At 38.4% G+C, this 17,509-nt stretch overlaps 1 protein-coding gene across 17 annotated transcripts in view; it reads left to right on the forward strand.

The window, feature by feature from the left end:
* CRACD (capping protein inhibiting regulator of actin dynamics) overlaps positions 1–17,509 on the forward strand; it is a 125,019-nt gene that overhangs the window by 23,898 nt on the left and 83,612 nt on the right. Inside the window, exon 1 of one of the 17 annotated variants that reach the window (XM_051790268.1) lies at positions 986–1,139. The exons of 15 other annotated variants lie outside the window; for them this stretch is intronic. The gene's annotated coding sequence lies outside the window, so the exon portion shown is untranslated. Of the gene's footprint in view, positions 1–985; positions 1,140–4,844; positions 4,925–17,509 lie in introns of those variants that run through there. One more of the 17 variants, XM_051790270.1, reaches the window with a different exon arrangement.

Genomic DNA, 17,509 nt, shown 5'->3' on the forward strand with positions numbered 1-17,509 from the left:
CTAACATTAGAGACCAAAAGGATTTTTAACTGTACTGTAGCATTACATTGTAATTTTCCTACTATAGTCAATCTAGCAATGAAACTTTTTTCAATAAGAAAGTGAAACAAGTAAGGTTGTATGAATCCAATGCCACAAAGCTTTTCCTCCACAACACTGTTAGCAGAGAAAGCATTCATTTTGTAGAATGACACACAGATTTTATGTAAATAAGGGGCAGTTCCTTCAAAACAGATGTTTAATACTTAATGAAACTATTTTCATTTATCACCCAGAAAAATGATATTTTACTCTAAATAATTGCCTTACTGTGATTGCCTTTTAAAATGCAGAAGTCTATGAGCAACATTTAAAAGAAAAAGCCCTCTTTGTATGTGCTTTTTAAACAAGTGCATACATCGTTTGTGCTTTGTTTCTAGCACAGTCTCTGCCAGCATCTGTGTGAGCTTCACCAAGAAAGCGTTGCTGGGGTGTTTGGAAGCTGATTCTGGCCACCTCTGCTCCTCTATAAAGACTTGCAGTGTCTGATTGCAACATCCCATGCAGGAGGCGGATTTCGCAGTTGAATTTAGCACAGCTCCGAGCAGTAAAGGTGCAGTATCTATTTTTACTGCAGAATATATCCAGTGCTGTTAACTGAGGTGAGTTCTCAGATTGAGAGGCACTTTTCCTTCCTCCCCAGTGGTGGGAGGCTGAGATCTGTTTTTTGTGTCCAGCCAGGGAGGCAGGCGAGATGCAAAGAGGCTGAAATGGCAGCAAGTGGATTTGCTCCATCCCAGGTAGCACTTACACTGCTGCAAGGAATCTGTGCTAGTGCAGTGATCATTGGCATGAGCCTCCTGCCCTCATTTTGGTCTGGTGTAGATTACACCTGCCTCCAGCTTTGTCTCCAAATCATAGATATTTCTAGTGTCTGTTGCCAAGGCATCCTAGCAACTGTGACAAAAATAAAGGTGGGTGAGTGCAAAGCTTTTGCTCGAAAGTGGAAGAATTCAGAGAGGTTATAAAGCCTTGTTCACTGTAATGCTCTCTGTCAGCTTAAATTCCTGAAGTTCCAGCAAGCCACCAGCACAGAGCTGCCAGCTGCCCCAGCAGAGAGGAAGGATGTTGAAATAACCATGCACAACATGAGGGGGCAGGTAAATTTATATTGTTTTATTAACCAAACCCCATTTCCACAGCAGAATATTTAGTGGCATCAGTGGTAGGTCAAAAAAAAATGCAACAGTTTAAATGTTTCATTAATTTATTATTATTGTTGCTATTTAGATGTGTATTTTAGTAGATCAAGTAGATTTTCAGCCTTTCATAGCAGTTACCTCATGCATTTTCCTTTAGTCCCAGTTTACTCAGTGCTGACTGGGTTTAAGTGATGGCACTTTAGCCAGAAGAAGCATTTGATCAGTCTGCCTCTAACTGCTGTTGTACTGCATGTACTTTCTGTTTTGAAGAATGGTAATCCTTTGTATTACACAATCCTCTTTAAAAAAAAATAATCCTGGTGTTATATAAGTGATAAGTAATGTGTCCTTAATATATTATCGTGGGTGGGAGTGTTTCATCATGAATACTTTTATCTGCATAACTATCAGTGAAAATGGGGGGGAATAACAAAAAATAAGACTTGTCTATTGTCATTAGGCAGCTAGTGGTTCAATCAGGACATGAAAGTCCTTTTCCAGACAGTTTTCATATACTTTTAGATGCTTTTGCTAAATATTGCTGCATATATCTGTGTCTGCCTTTCTGTATGCAGCGAGTTGTTTTCAGAGTTCACATGTCCACTGTGGAAGAGTTTGCAATAAAGGTGTTCAGTAAGTTTAATAATTAATAGGCAATGTCTGCAATTAGATTATGTCTATTTCCAAATCTGGAACTATTCTTGAAACAACTTCTTGCTTTTTCTTATGCTTGAGGATGCTAGGGTGTGCTAACTCCCGGTAATACCATCTGTGCATATAGAAGATTTTTGAATGCATGATAAAACAACAACCACAATAAATCCTTAAAGGAGTATTTTGGTTTATTCTGATTTTTTTAATCAAAGGGTCAGAATTATGCTCTTCCAGCACAGTAAACCATTGAAAATTTATAAAAGCTTTAAGACCTCCTTAAAGAATACAAACATGCAGCAGAAGTATTTTATCTTGTTCTGTGCTAATCATCCTTCTTGCGTCTTCTTTGCCTTTGATTATTGCACTATGTCCTCGTAAATGCAAACAGTCCTGAGTAGGAAATCCTTTATTTAAACAAGTGCTGTGTTGTATTTTCATCTTTTGGATTAGAAAAAGCTGATTATTTTGTTCACTGTCTTTATAAGAATTATGAAGTCATTATCATCTTATACCAAGTCATATCTGATTTCTTACCCAAATGTGAAATGTATTTACTAGAGTGATGGGTCCTCACCAAGGTACTAAATGTATAGAGGATGTCATGTTACCTGATGGTGTCACCCTGTTAGTTTCAGTTACCTGCAACATCAGTCATCATTTCTGTGTACAACTGTGTAGGATACAGAACAGATCTGGAATCACAGGTTAAGTGATTCTGAGGTGCTATTACACTGGATGCATGGAAATCTGTTTATACTTTGAAATGTTTTGGAGTTGCAGTCTTGTTCCCTTTTCAGAAAGCAGAAACTTAACAGAATGATTACAGGAAGATCAGTTAACGGTCCAGAAATCTATTCAGTTTGAAAAAATTATCCTTTCTTTGTAGAAAATGCAGAATATAAATAAAACAACCTATTAGACCATCAAGGTTTTAATCTGAAGGTTGTTTGCATGCTCACAAACAGTTAACATTGCTTTGTCTTTCCCCCAAATGTCTGCCTTCAGTTAAAGAATGGTGACTGTAAAGGGAGATGAAGTTCATGCAGCTGAGCAAGGTGTGCAGTCAAGTGTCTTTTATAATATAATTATCAGTTGTCAGGAGAGTAACTGGAGGCCCTAGAAAAGCCTATCTGCAAATCCTACTTGGTGACAGTCTTTGGATGCTTTCATATTCCTGCTTGCGGGATCCAAGTTATGCACTTCTCTCTAAAGTTTTGCCTGGAGTGCCATTCTTCCCATGTTTCTCTGTTTTCCTTTCCCATCCCAGAGCAGTATGTAACTCCACTTGCTGCTGGCTCTCTTTGCTAGTAGAGAGGGACAGGTTGAGCCTGCCATTTCTCCCACTATGGAGGACCAAGCTAACACAGCAGCTGTAACCCACTAGGTCCTACACAAGTCTGCAAACATAGCTCTGGGGGACTGAGATCCTTACAGCCAGCTGGTTGCTAGAGCGTGCTTTGGAGATCAGAGAGCTTCGGTGGGTTTTATTTGGAGCTGGCAATTCCTACACCTACTGACAGCCCAGTCCTGGGAGAGTCTGTGCTCTGGTGATGACAAGATCTTAGAAGTTCTAAGATTTCTGTGTTATGTGGTCTTCCAGTCTCCTTGTAGGTCAGGTAAATAGGCTCTGTTTTCAGAAATTTGTCTGTCTGTTTGGAATGCTTAGTGAAAGGAAAAAGTCTTAAGATTTCAGTAACTTGAAAATGCAGAGGCAAAAGCAATACTTGCCTTAGTGGCTTCTCTGACAAAAAAGGGGAAATCCTTTGTGGAACAAAATGAACTGGTGTGGTTTCATTTACTTGCTGTGTGTCAGGGGCCAGTAGACTGGCTCTGAATTTTTCCTGAGATCTGACATTTCATGCAGATGCTTCAACGAATTTGTCTGGCTCTTTTTGAGTTTGATTTGGTCAAATTTTATTATTCTATCAATGCCTTGCCTCCCATCTACTAGACTAGTCTTATTTTAATACATAAAATAGTTTATTTATTATAGCTTGAATATCTGTCATTTCTAGAAAGCATCTTCCTGTTGGAAATGGCACAAGGTCTCTACGTGCTCTGCCATGGCAAAGCTGGGCCTGATGGGGGGCTCTGTCACTGCGAGAACTGACAATATACCACACCTTGGTATCATAATGTCAAACTTAATGTGACTGTCTTTTGCTGGTGGCTATCTCTCATACTTAGTATGTGAAGGTCTCCTCTTTCCTGGTAGCCATTCAGCTTTCTGGAATACAGGTGTTTACCCTTGGCTTTGGATGAAATGAGCTGTCACATGTTCATCCTTATTGATTTTGACCTGCAGCTGGGCATTGCTAAGAGACAGCCTACAAAATGTACCACAAGTATCTGCAGGTGCCCTTTCCAAATCACTGTATTTCCAGGCCACACTGCTCTGTTCTGCTTCACAGTTTGTCAGCTTGGTGCACTGGCTCATGTTCTGGGACACTGTGTTGGGAGCAGCACGCTGAGAGTTTAGCTCTTCACAAAAAAAGTGAGAGGATCATCCAAGCTTGTCCTATAAATTGAAGCAGATTTTCCATCTAGGTCTGTTCTACATTCAGGTGCCTTCTCAATCCTCTGTTGCTCTTGCACAAAGCATGTATTATGTTTGGAATACTGATCAAAAAGAGCAAACAAGAGAGCATTTTTTTTTACTTCACCTTCAGTGTAAAAGGTCTTCCGTGTGCTCTTCAAGAGCTGAACTCTATGTTGCCAACGCCATGAGAGGGAACAAGCAGTTCCTTTCCTCGGTGGTTCAGACGTGCTGCAATTGCTGTAATGGTTGCCCCAGGGGACTAACTTTTTCCCCTCTAGTTCCTGTATAGCTACTGGTTAGTTAGACAATTCTCAGTACTTTTGCTCTAACAGCAACTTTCTGGATGTCATTAGCAGTCAGAGCTGTAGAGATAGTCATTATTTTTTTGTCTGTGCTTCCCCTCAGCTCAGGGCTCCTTACTTCTCCATTGCTTCTCCTATGGTGGGTTGACCCTGGCTGGATACTGGACACCATGTGCTCACCAAAGCTGCTCTATTACTCTGCAACTGGACAGGGGAGAGAAAGCATAATGAAAGGCTCGTGGGTCAAGGTAAGGTCAGGGAGATATCACTCAGCAGTTACTGTCACAGGCAAAACAGACTTGACTCTATGAAAATTCTTTTAATTTATTACCAATCAAATCAGAGTAGGTTAGTGAGAAAATAAAAACTAAATGTTAAAACACTTTCCCCTCACCCCTCCATTCTTCCAGAGCTTAACTTCTCTCCCGAATCTCTACCTCCTCCCCTCCAGAGGCACAGGGGGACACAGAATCGGGGCTAAGGTTAGTTCTTCACTCACTGACACTGCCGCTCCTTCGTCTGCAGGACTAGGACTCCTCACTCCTTATCTCAAATTCCTCATGCCCCACATTGGGTGCTAAAAAGGACTGTGGTGGATTGACCTTGGCTGGATGCCAAGTGCCCACCAAGCTGCTCTATTAGATGCCTCCTCAGCAGGACAAGGCAAGGGAGAAAATGAGATGGAAAAAGTCTCATGGGGAGTTTAATAAACCAAAGTAAAGGCAATATGTGCAAGAAAAGGAAAACAAAAGATTTATTCTCTACTTCCCATCAACAAAAGATGTCCAGCCACTTCCCAGGAAACAGGGCTTCAATATATGTAGTAGTTGCTCTAAAAGACAAACTTTTTTGTAAATAACAAATACCCCCCTCCTTTCTCTTAGCTTTTACATCAGATCAGATGTCATATGATGTGGAATATCCATTTAGTCATTTAGGGTCAGCTGTCTACCACCATGGCTGGGGAGTCCAGGAGAGATAACACCACTGTTATATTATGCCAGCCATACACTGGGTAGGTCATTGATGGGGCAAGGTAGGTATTGAGCTGACTAAAACACTGGGCAGAGACCAATCTCGTCTTGAGGAGAAGTACTTACTACTTTTGTTAGTCTGGGTGAGAAATGCTTGAACTTTCATAGCATCTTCTTTTGAAAGCTGTTGCTTTTAATTAAATTGCTTCAGTTAAGCTGTCAGACAGCCCTGGGAGTTAAGTAATTAAATTGCATTTAGCTGTTCAGGTAAACTTAAGTAAACTTAATATTCTTTGATGTAGCTTTTTGATCAGGGGACTTTTAGAACTGAGAGGCTGGAGTCAAAAGGCTGGATTCTCACTTTTTTTGGGAGGATTTCTTTTGGTGGAGGATTGCATCAGAGACCTATCATACTTTGAGCATCTGAGGCAGGGGATGTCCCTCTATCTGCTGCACTGCCATACTGGGAGGGTAAGACAGACCATTAAGGACTTGCTTCGCAAAATTTAAAATTCATTAATTTTTAGGATGTTCCTAAGATTGACTCTTGAAATAAAAACCTGTGTAGGTTTTGAAGAATACAGTAGGTAAATTGAAAGGGTCCAAAAAGACATGACTGGACATAGACTTGACTTCTGCTCAGGCTCTGCGTGCAGGATATTAGGATATTAGCAGTTGAAGTGAATGAGGTTCCAGCTCCACTATGCACAGTAGAATGGTTAGTGAAATTCTGACTTAAAAATAGCTGTTAGTTTTGTGTTTCACTCATAAACAACGATGGAGGGTTTATGTTTTTCGGAAAGAAAAATATAAAATGTGGGGGAAAAATACCCAGTTCACACTCTCTGAGAGTGCAGCCACGCAGCTAGTAGATTTGGCATTGGATACAGCTGTGAGATATGGTAGAAAATGAGAGACTGGAGTCACATTACCTCTTTATTTACCTCTTTATTACTTACACAGAACTGACAAAGTTTTGGTCTTGTATTTTCAGCAGCACTTACAAAATTTATGAAAACTTGGAGCAGGCAAATATTAGCAACTCAAATAGCTAAATAAGATATTTTCAACTTGAATTTGTAATAAACATGAGTGCATCTGGCTTCTAGCCAATAAATATGAAATAATTACGGCATTAAAGATAGAAGGTTTATCTTTTTATGCTGCAGGTTCCCTCTCTAATTACATCTGCTTAACATAATGTAATAGACAATGAGTTAGTATTTGCACATGAAAATATTTGAGATGTAGGAAGCATTTATTTAATATTTTCCCCTCCAGTAAAGGCTTTTCTAAGCTTTTAGGATTTCAGTATGTTTTAATTTAAACCACGTGTAGAATTCTTCCCACATCTGTTTCTCAGGTAATTTTTAAAACTTTTACAAACTCTGCTAGAAATACACAATGTGTCCTTATAGGAAATTCTTCTGGTCTGCCTAGGAGGCAGAGGGGAGGACACTGATGCTCCCACTAGGTGGGGCAGCATCCTGTAGTGTTTTTAAGAACCAGCACTCTCATTTTTAATCTGTGAGAAAGGACAGTTTTCCAGAAGCCTGTGGGAACCTGTTGAGAGCCAACCTAGCTGGAGTAGGACAGCCTAAGAGATGATGTCTGTTATGGCTCCCCTCGGATTATTATCCCCGCAGGCAACACAAGAGCCCGTTCTTGGGAAATGTTGACTTCTGCCTTGTGGTTGATGGGGTCAGTGCCTGCAGAGCTGGGAGCACAGGAGCACTCGAGTTGTGTGGCCCAGCTTCCTGCCTGCACTCTTATCAGCTGTCTGCTGGGGGCAAGGTGGGAAAGGAGCTTGTGAGGTCAGCAGGGAGTGTGAGACTGCCACTCAGAGACGAGGTTTAAATGGTGTGGTAGTCCAGGCTATCTTTGCTTGGGCATATTTAGTGCTGAAATGCTTAAAAATATTTAGCTTGAAAACAGTTACAAATAAGTGACCTTTGCTTCTGCTTGTACATAGGATTTTCCTTACAGTTCTGGAACTGCTGTTGGAACAGTAGCTAGCTTTGACCAGGTCTGTTAGCACCTGAAAGGAAATGATGGGTTGTGTTCCTCTGCTGTTGAAGTTACCTCCTACTTCCTCTGAAGTTATGTGGAGATGTTGTTGATGCAGGGTACTGTTCTGAATTTGCGTGGCATCACACTCCGTGGTAGACGTTTATCATAATGAAGCAGAAATGTAGTTCTGGTTTTTGGGTTCCCTCCAGTCCTAAAAGGCCCAATGTAATGAATGTGGACAGCCTATTAACCCTGGAATATGTTGCAGAAAGCTTCAGACCTATGGGGGGGGTGTGATTTTTTTCTTTTTGTGCATTTCTCCTTTCCAACATGTTTTCTTTTCCTTAAGACATCTCCATTGACTATCAACAAATGCGTGTCAAAGGGTTTGTTGCCTTTTTATCTGTGAGAAATATGATGATTCATTGACGAAAAGGCTTACGAAGATGACTCTGTAATTGGTTTTAAAGATTGTCTGAACCTGCCTTGTCACAATGCTTGCCCAGTTTCTCATCCTTGAGTTGAACTTTAATATTCTTTCAGTGTAAGACTGATATTCTTCTAAGATCTTGTATTTCAAAACAAACCGCCGGTAATTGAGAGCACTCTGTCAGCTCTTCTGGGAATAAATCTGTCTTTTTTTTTTAAGCCAGTAACAATGTTTTCTCTTTTGCCTTTTTATGCTGTAATTAAATGTTTCATTTAAGAGCCATTTATTCGTTATCATTCTAGTTTATTAGGTACTGTTCCTGAATGTTGTATATCAGCCTATGAAGGGCAAGAGACATAAAAATACTGAATTATTTTAAAAAATCTCCTAGTTAAAAACTGAATAATACAAATAGTTCTGTACGTAGCGATGATTCAGCATGTAATGATACTACAAAGCTTTAAACTGAAAGAGGGTAGGTTTAGATTGGGAGAAATCTGGAATGGGTTGCCTAGGGAAGTTGTGGCTGCCTCATCCCTGTTCAAGAACAGGTTGGATGGGGCTCTGAGTAACCTGGTATAGAGGAAACTGTCCCTGCCCAAGGCACGGGAATTGGAACTAGATGATCCTTAAAGTCACTTCCAACCCAAACTGTTCTATGATTGAATGATTCTGTGTCCTGGTTCTGACCAGGACAGGGTTATTTTTTTGCAATAGCCAGGAGGGGACATGGCTAAGGGCATAGAAGTTGTTCTATACCTCGTCATGTCATCCTGGCCAGAACTAGGACATTCTGTTTACACTGGTGACTCAAAAACATTATTATTTTAAGAGTACAAATGTATTGATCTTGTTAACATAATGCTTCAAACAGCCCACTGTCTACATGAAAAAATTCAAATGAAACAGTATATGGCATCTCCTGGCACTACATCCCTGATTACTTCCACTTCTGTTTCAGGCTCATCATAACTCTTGACTAGATTCCCTTTGCTTCATCATGGTAAAAAAAATAATTGGAACCAAATTGTCTTCAATCCTATTTTGCCATTTTAATTTGCAAATAAGATGAAAAGTAATAGAGGAAAATGGGTTTGAAGGTGACAGTATTTCAAGATTGCTTAAATCCCTTCCTTTAGAATTGTTCTTGTCTCTTTAGGGTCTGAACTTTTTTGAATAGGAGGATGATGAGCTATTGACTTTCAATAAACCATAAATTATTTAACAAATTACTTTTACAAGTGTAAAGCACTCCCAAATAATTAGCATTTAAAATACTAATGATCTTTGGGTATGAAAAATTGTATCAGTAGATGGAAGAAAATCTAGACATTGAGATTTAAGTGAAAACCATGAAATGGATAGAATACTGTGCAAAACTGTATAAAGGAAAATCAAGCACTTATTTAAATACATCTTAATTTTTCTGCTACTATGTCATTGCAGGGTAGACTTATCAGTATCTTTGTCCTAATGTGACTGGACCATTACTAAAGATCTCTCCTATTTTAAAATTCTGGGAGCATAATATTTGTTCTGGGAATAATCATAACATGCCTGAGCAGCTCCTCCTTTCCTCTCTCCCTCAAATTGCTTGTATGTGGTCTAAATAAAACTCACGTTCCACTAAAGATACTTCTTTTATTATTTTTTTCAAAGAGGAGAAGACATATTCTTTGTATTTTCCTCTAGATCTAGATATCAAAGAGAGCAGAGCATTTGAGCCTTTTTAAATTATTCAGGGCTGCCATATATTTTACATGCGAAGATATTCTTGTATATCTTGATAAAGCATAGGAAACTGGTCTAGTATAGTTTGCATTCATTTGTAGAACTCCAGATCCTAAGAAAGGAGTGTGAGATACATATATATATATATATATATATGTACATTTATATCAGTTATAAATTAATGTAAATTCTATTTATATGATGCAACTATTGAGGGAGGACTGGAAACCCTTAGTTTCCATGATTACAGGCTGAATTTTCTGGTATCAGCATCAGCTAAGCTATGTGTGCAGGGTCAGAAATTGGACCTGGTGATCCTGATGAGTCCCTTCCAACTCAGCATATTTATGATTCTGTGTGAAGACAACTGTCTGCAAAGAAGTATAATACTGCTCAAATTTAAAACTAGAAGGAAAAATAACTGTTAGCTATTTTATTTAAAAACAAATTTACGGAAATATCTCTGTTTAACTTGGTTTCAACTTTTTCCCTCAAGGAAAGCAGCTTGACACAGCCTTTATCTGTCTTGTTGAGGAAAATTCAGTTGGTTTTAATCTTTAGCAGTAAAGATTACAAAATTACAATAAATGTTTAATCCTAATACATAAGCCCCCCAAATTAAAAGATATAAAATGTGATAACAGAAAATTAATACAATTAACAGCTTCATGTGTTTGTTGATGACATATGGACAGTTCACAATCTTTACTTGCTAGGCAATAGTAGGCATATTAATTAAGAGACACTTGACCAATGCCTACAGACTTATGACACTATGTTAAATACATGTTTGGAATTTTTGACCCGTAACAGGAACTAGAAATCTTCATTACAAAAAATACTGTAAGGAAAAGCCAAATTACTCGTCCAAACTCAGCTCTTCTTTAATTTTTTTATCCTCAAAGAAATTATTATTCAGTAGTTCTTTAAAGCATAAAGACCTGATATTTATTTTTCTCTTCACTGAAAAACTCACAGATATATTTTTTTAGAAATTGTCAATGGTAAAAAGGTATGCTTGTAAAAATAAGCTCTTTTATGTTGTACTTCTGCAATAGATATGGAATGCTGTGGCTCCCAATTTTAGCCTCTCCACCTCCCCCAGAGCATGGCTGAAGTATCAGTATCTGGTAGGCTTACTGAAATCTGACTGTTATTACCACTCATCATGGGTACCCTCTAATTCCTATCTTCAGAATAAAACAGAATGAAATAGGTGGCATCCCACTGCTATGAAAAAATAAGGGTTTCATTATGAATCATTCTCAAATCACCAAGTTAAACTTAGTGTCTTTGGATTTCATCAATGTCAGAAATTTAATCCTACCGGTAGAGTGGAAAATAGAATTGATTTGCATCTAAAAATATTCAGAGTAACCTTATTTACAAAGCAATCCCACTTGTGTAAATATACATCTAAATATGTGCACAGGCATGCTTATATACATCTACACAGTTGCTACCTTATTTCTGGTGTAAGCAGTAACATAAATAATCTGGAAATAGTTTACGTATTTGGCCAGTAAACCACAACTGACCAGGGAAAGCACAAGTTTCTGTCTTTATCTGTTTATTGTGACTCCACAAAAAGAATTTTGTGCTAGCTTGGCTGCCTGACTTTGTCCTGTCGCTGTGAAGCATAGGACAAAGTCTCTGGAAATGGTGGCACTGCATGAGAAGCCATTGCTCATTTAGCATTTTGCTATCTGAGTTAGAGAATTTTTTCTGTAAATAAAACCAAATTAAATTACCTGAAACAACTGCAAGCAGTATTCTCCAGCAGAGTATTTCTTGTGAAAATATCGCTGCCTTACTCTAAAATATATAATTTGCTTTCATAAACTGTGATCCTCCTGTGAGATGTGCGTTTGGTGTGTATGTTTTAGAAGAAGTATGCTACCAGCAGAACAGTATATTAGTTGTCCAGTTCAGGAAACTTGAAATCCATGCTGACAGTCAATGAGAGGTTATATTACACTGGGAAAAGATTTTTCTCAGTATTTTGTCAACCCTTTGGACTTGACAAAAATGAAAAATGTGTATTCCTTTCCCTGTACCTTCAGGGGAACAATCCTCCATCTCCTGCTATTCAAACACCAGCATGAAAATGTGCTGCTTGCCAGTATTTGTTTCTGTCCACCTTGAGTATTTCTTCACAAATTGGTTTTATTGTTTCTGTGGAAAGAAAAAAATCTCTCACCCAACCAACAGAGTTGTAGCCAGTACAAAACCTGTGCATAGTCCAGAAATGCAAAATGTTCTCACTGGTGTATGCTGGATGAAATTCTGGCTTTATATAATTCTGTGGGCATTGTGCCACTCACTTCAGTTGGACCAGGCTTTTTCTCAGCATGTGCCATTTAAAGAATACTGAAAAATTCGGAGCAATTTTAGTGGACCAGATGGTTGTGTTTCAACCTCCGATGGTACAAAAGTAATTCATTTAACTTTTTGGCACAAGGGCTGCATCTTTTCAAACTAGAGAATAATGTTTGGACTTAAAGCTTGAACTATTACAATAAAATGAGAAAACTCGGTTAACATAGTCACATAATGATATTAAATTGGAAATTATTACTCCCCCCCCCCCCAAAAAAACCCCCCATGACAATACATAGTGCCAGTCAGGTTTTCCTCCTCAGTACCACGTAACTTGCAGTTGATGAAAAAATCAAGTCAGAAAATTGTTTTATGGCATAACTTATTTAGCATTTCCAAAAGATGTCCAAAATGATGCCAGTTGCTTGACTGGATTTAGAAAGTCATATTTTGTACTGAAACAACACGTAAGGACTTAAGGTCAGTACTGAGTAATGTTCAGTGCACAACTAAGCACTCTTTAAAGCATGTGACCACTTTTAATTAGATTATCTTTTCAGCATTTATTTTTAATTTCATTGCCACAGAAGGACTGGTATCTAATCTAATATATGTACCAGGGTTGTTGATTTCAAGTGTCATCATCTTGTGAAAGTAGGACACATGTCCAACGCTTGTTTCAGATTCCTTTCCAAGTACCAGAAATATAACTTTAGGAAATTACTATGGGGCCACCACTGAATCTCTCTTCCCCACAGGAAAAAAAAAATAAAGTAATTAATTAAACATAATTAAACTTAATTAAATTTAATATTAAAATGGCTTATGTAGTGCTGGAGCACAGAGTGAGTTATAAAGTTGATTTCCAGATACCCAGGGAAAGAGAGCCCATTTCCACCTTGATAGAGATGCGCTGCAGAGAGCACTGGGATGCCAGGAGTCAGTTTCTCTTCAGAGACTTATTCAGTAATACTTAAAAGGAAGATTGGGTAGTTTCTTCACAAAACTCCACAGACCTGTGTAAAAGTCTTCCTAGTAGGTAAGATTTCATACCTTTAATATTGTTTTGTTAAAAATAATGTGAACATGTACTTTCTTGTGTTCTACTCAGTATGTAAAAATCATATAGTATCTGAGCTGGTAGTGATGTACATCACTTAATTGGGGCATGCTTAATGAGAAAATCTCCTTAATTGGGCTATCTTCCAGAGAAGCTGTTTAGTCTGAGACTGAATGGAAACGATTGCTGCTTAAAAGGAACATTATGAACAAAAAAAAAAAAATTCGTCTAAATGGGGCTGCATTTGGCTGGAGACATTGTATAGCAATAATTAACCAGGTATTTAAATAGATATGAAATGTCTCTTTTTCTTAAATATGGAAATAGACAAATAAAGATTAAGCCTTCCTGTAGCTCTGTTTTTACAATTTCTGGGATTATATAAAAGGCATCATAAACCAATTATGGCCAGCAGCTAAATGAATCCTAAACATTCCCTGCTTCTCCTTTGTATTGCTGGCCAGCATTTATTTGCTCACAAGGGTACACTCTCAGATGATTCTAGGCAAGTGACAATCTTTGCATCTCTAAATGTGATGCTTTGGTCCTGGTTATTTTATCTTAGAATACCTTAGAGCTTTCATCCAGTTCTGCTCTGATGGAAGCTTAGGAATTCATTTCAGTAGCAAAAAACATAAAATAATACATAGATGAGTGAACAAGTATCACTTCAACTCATGTTGGGCTTCTGTTCAGTTCTGACACTTTTGACTCAAATCTGACACTTTCAATCTGCATAAATCTGTCTCCTGAGATGCATTTTATAAGTGCATCTTATAAATGCATCTATCTTGGTGACAGATTCCTTTCCAGTTTCTTGAGGTAATTGTTCCAAACTGTGCTATACTCTCTGTGTTGAACGCTGAGCCTCTTTTTTGTGTTATGATTTCCCCAAAGCAGTGATCTCTCTGAGCAGCAACATACACCTGCATGTCTTATTTGGTAATTCTATGGGCCTCAATCCTCATTGGATTATGCTGTCTTATTCTTAATATATGAGCATTCTCATCAAATGTTCTATAGACTTCCAAGAATTAGAGAAGGGGCTCTCTATGTGTCTGCTGGCATGAGAGACTTCTTTAGGCAGGCAAACAAAGCATGATCTGTGCCACAGCAGACTTGGGAAATGCAGCACAGAGGTTCAGTGAAAGAGAGGCTGGGCAGCAAGAAGTTATGTATGCATTCATATTGCCCAGGATGTGGTCCAGCTCTGCCATACTGAAGAATGCCGTCTGGATCCATGATGCCCTCTGAGGTTTGGCTGCAGGAATGATGAGATTAGAGACTATATGACTTTCCTTGAAGGAAAGATTGATTTGTTGTATGAAATTTTAGCTTGATTTTTATCAGTAATATTTTTCTGCAAATAAGAAATCCCAGATTTTCTTGATTTATATAAGGAAAAACTTCTGAAGAACTTAGAACTAAATTTGGACACTACTACTTGTCCATACAAATCCTGCAGCATGTTTTGAGTGCCTGCAACTGTAGCCAGGGATAATCTGCAGGTGTTTGCCACTGACCCACAGAAAGAGAAGAATTCATGGACTGGGTCTGTGCACAAAGTAGAGAGAAGTAGGCTTGAAGATTTAGCGCCTTTTTGCTCTTCTGCTATTCATCAGCCAAATTAGTTTCTTCTTGTACTTCCAGGAACCTAAGACTCTTGGAGGAAGTGGGAAACAATGAGGAGGAGGACAGGGACTGCCATGTATGACTGCTTCCAGAGCTGTGGCCTTTTCCAACTCCTCCCCTTTGGAGCTGGTTCCACTGGATAGCATCATGGTGTGAAGGCAGGATAGAAAGAGTTGTGCAGCATCATATATTTTTCATGGACTGCCTTGAGAACCAGATTTTTACTTATGTTTCAATGTGATAAATTAACAGTCCCTTTAAATGATATTTAGGGTATCTTTCTAAGTGTGTCATGGGTCAAAAGGAAATAGTTGGACTTGGAAAATTAAGGGCCTGGAAAAAGATGCTCTGACTCTCCACCCAGAGAAAAGGAAAATGGTGGCAACATCTACTCCTAAGCAGAAGCAAGGGTTGGCCTTCACTCCCCAGTGCCTGCAAATAGTGGAGAACTGACCAAGGCTGAGAATTCTAAAAATAAGCATTTCAAAAATATATTGCCTGTGTTGTTAAAAGGTGGAATTTGGTATAATTGTATTTTGCCTTATTTTTAATGATAAACTAAGAGTATTTAAATTCCTTGCCCCTTAGCAGGTAAGATGCTGCTCAGAGTGTTGATTCTACAGACACAGATTTATCCTGTGCATGATGGCATAGTAGTTCAGCGTGCTGTGGAGATCACAGAAAGTTATGTGAGTCTGGAGAGATGGCAGCTTGTTAGAGGGAGCAGGCAGGACCTCTACTCTTCCTTTGCAGCTGTAGTTAACTTCCTTTTGTGGTAGCTGTTTCAGAAGAAAGGGAAAAACATAGTCAATATTAAAGTTAATGCCAGGAGTCTCAGAGTCTAGTGCAATGATATAGAAACTCTTGTAAGAAATCCAAGCTGTAGATATTTTACCAATTCTACTCTTAAATTTTCCCAACTTAATACCAATTTGCCAATTTATCCCCTTCCAAAAAAATGAGAAAGATGAAGAGGACATGGAATGAATTTAGCTTTGTAACAACAGCTGACATTCTTGATTATTTGCTTATGCTTTAACTGATATTTCTATTTCCAACCCTTCTTTTCTAACCATAAGAAATGTTTAGAGCTGCTTCACTATGGATGTGAAAAACTCTGTTCTAGTCTTCTTCTGAGCAGTTCTTTCAAATGAACTGGAGATGGCAATCCCCTAAAACAGTGAACATATTCTTCCGGATTGAAGTGTAGTCAGAAGGACTGAGCTCTATGAAGTGAGAAGCAAAAACTGGTTTGTGCTCATCAATAAATTTCTAGAAAGAAAATTGTTAGTTAAAGGTTATTACTGACAGTACTAGTCATTAAAATTAGGGTCTGGTTTCCTTTGGATGATCTAAAATCTCTAAATATATCTGTGGGGTTTTTATTTTTTAGGACAGTGTAACTGTCAGAGAGTTGTATTTTCCTGCTCCAAACGAATGTGGGTGTATGTGAATATGTAATGCAATTAATTACGCAGAGTGGATGACATTTCTTTTCTTTACAGTGCTGAAATAGAAGTCAATTATCACTTTAAAATAGCTTGCCTTTCTAGCCTTCAAACAAATAGAAAAGAATATAGAATTTGCATGTGATGACTGTACTCTGTGAAATTCTTTCCCCTGCATGCATTTTCTCCCTTTCATGTTATTACAGCAAATAACAGAACGTTACAGGAATGATATACTGGCTTGATATAGAGCCCCAGGAGATGGGAAGAGCCTCCTTTTGCCTGAGCCAGTTCTGCAGGAGGAGCTAAGAATCCTGTTGCTTAGCCTAAGTGGTTATAGAAGAACAGAAAAACTGTCTGAATAAATTACTTCAAGGCTCAAAATAAGTGTCAGAACAAGGTTAAGCCTTAAACATCTTACAATGCATTATGTACATGCAGAATATGATTTGTTTTAGTGTTAGACAGTGAATGGTAAAAGAATAAAGGCAAAGTGGTCAACTGCAGAAGGGTTTCTCTTGCTAATCAGGAAGGTGCTTGGCTGACACATACAGAGAAGTTTCAACCTTTTGCCTAACTATAGTACTGGCACTGTGAGACACTACTTTGCCAGTTTTAGAGTGCTTGCCAAGAAAATAGTATGTGTTTATTCAATATAGTTGGGATTACCAGTGGTTCATTTAGAATGCTGCTCAAATTCTATCTCTGGCTAAAGAATGTTTATACTTTTATTGTCTCATTGGTTTGTTGGTTTTTTTGTTCAGTTTTCATATGTTTTCAGTACACAACTTGCATGGTGCTGTGTAGGAATAATTTGACATTTTGCCTTCCTTAGCCTTTGAGTTGCAGTCCACTCATCTGATGGGCAATAATGTCATGCATTGCTTTCATGAACTCATCACACTCCAACTTCGAAACTGGTTACCAGCTTTTTGCTTCCATACGTTGTGTGAGTTTTTTCCAGATTCTTACAGTTTTGTATGCTGGGGGGTGGGGGTGGAGGGAAGTTTTGAGGTTTTGTTTTTTTCCTCATGATCAGTGGATAGATATTGGTTCTCATTCAAGCTGCCCATTATCTTAAATTAACTTTTCTCTTATGGTATTTACCTCTCTGCTGTGTTTCTAGGACATCCCTGCCATTCTCTGTTTGCTCTAGTTTCACCACACTACAGAATCTGGGGTTTCTGTGCTGTTGTCCCACTGTGTGTTGCAGAACAGACACATACACA

Source organism: Manacus candei, unplaced genomic scaffold (assembly GCF_025592945.1).
Source record: "Manacus candei isolate 608988 ecotype Guabito, Panama unplaced genomic scaffold, ASM2559294v1 h1tg000028l, whole genome shotgun sequence".
Classification (NCBI taxonomy): Eukaryota; Metazoa; Chordata; class Aves; order Passeriformes; family Pipridae; genus Manacus; species Manacus candei.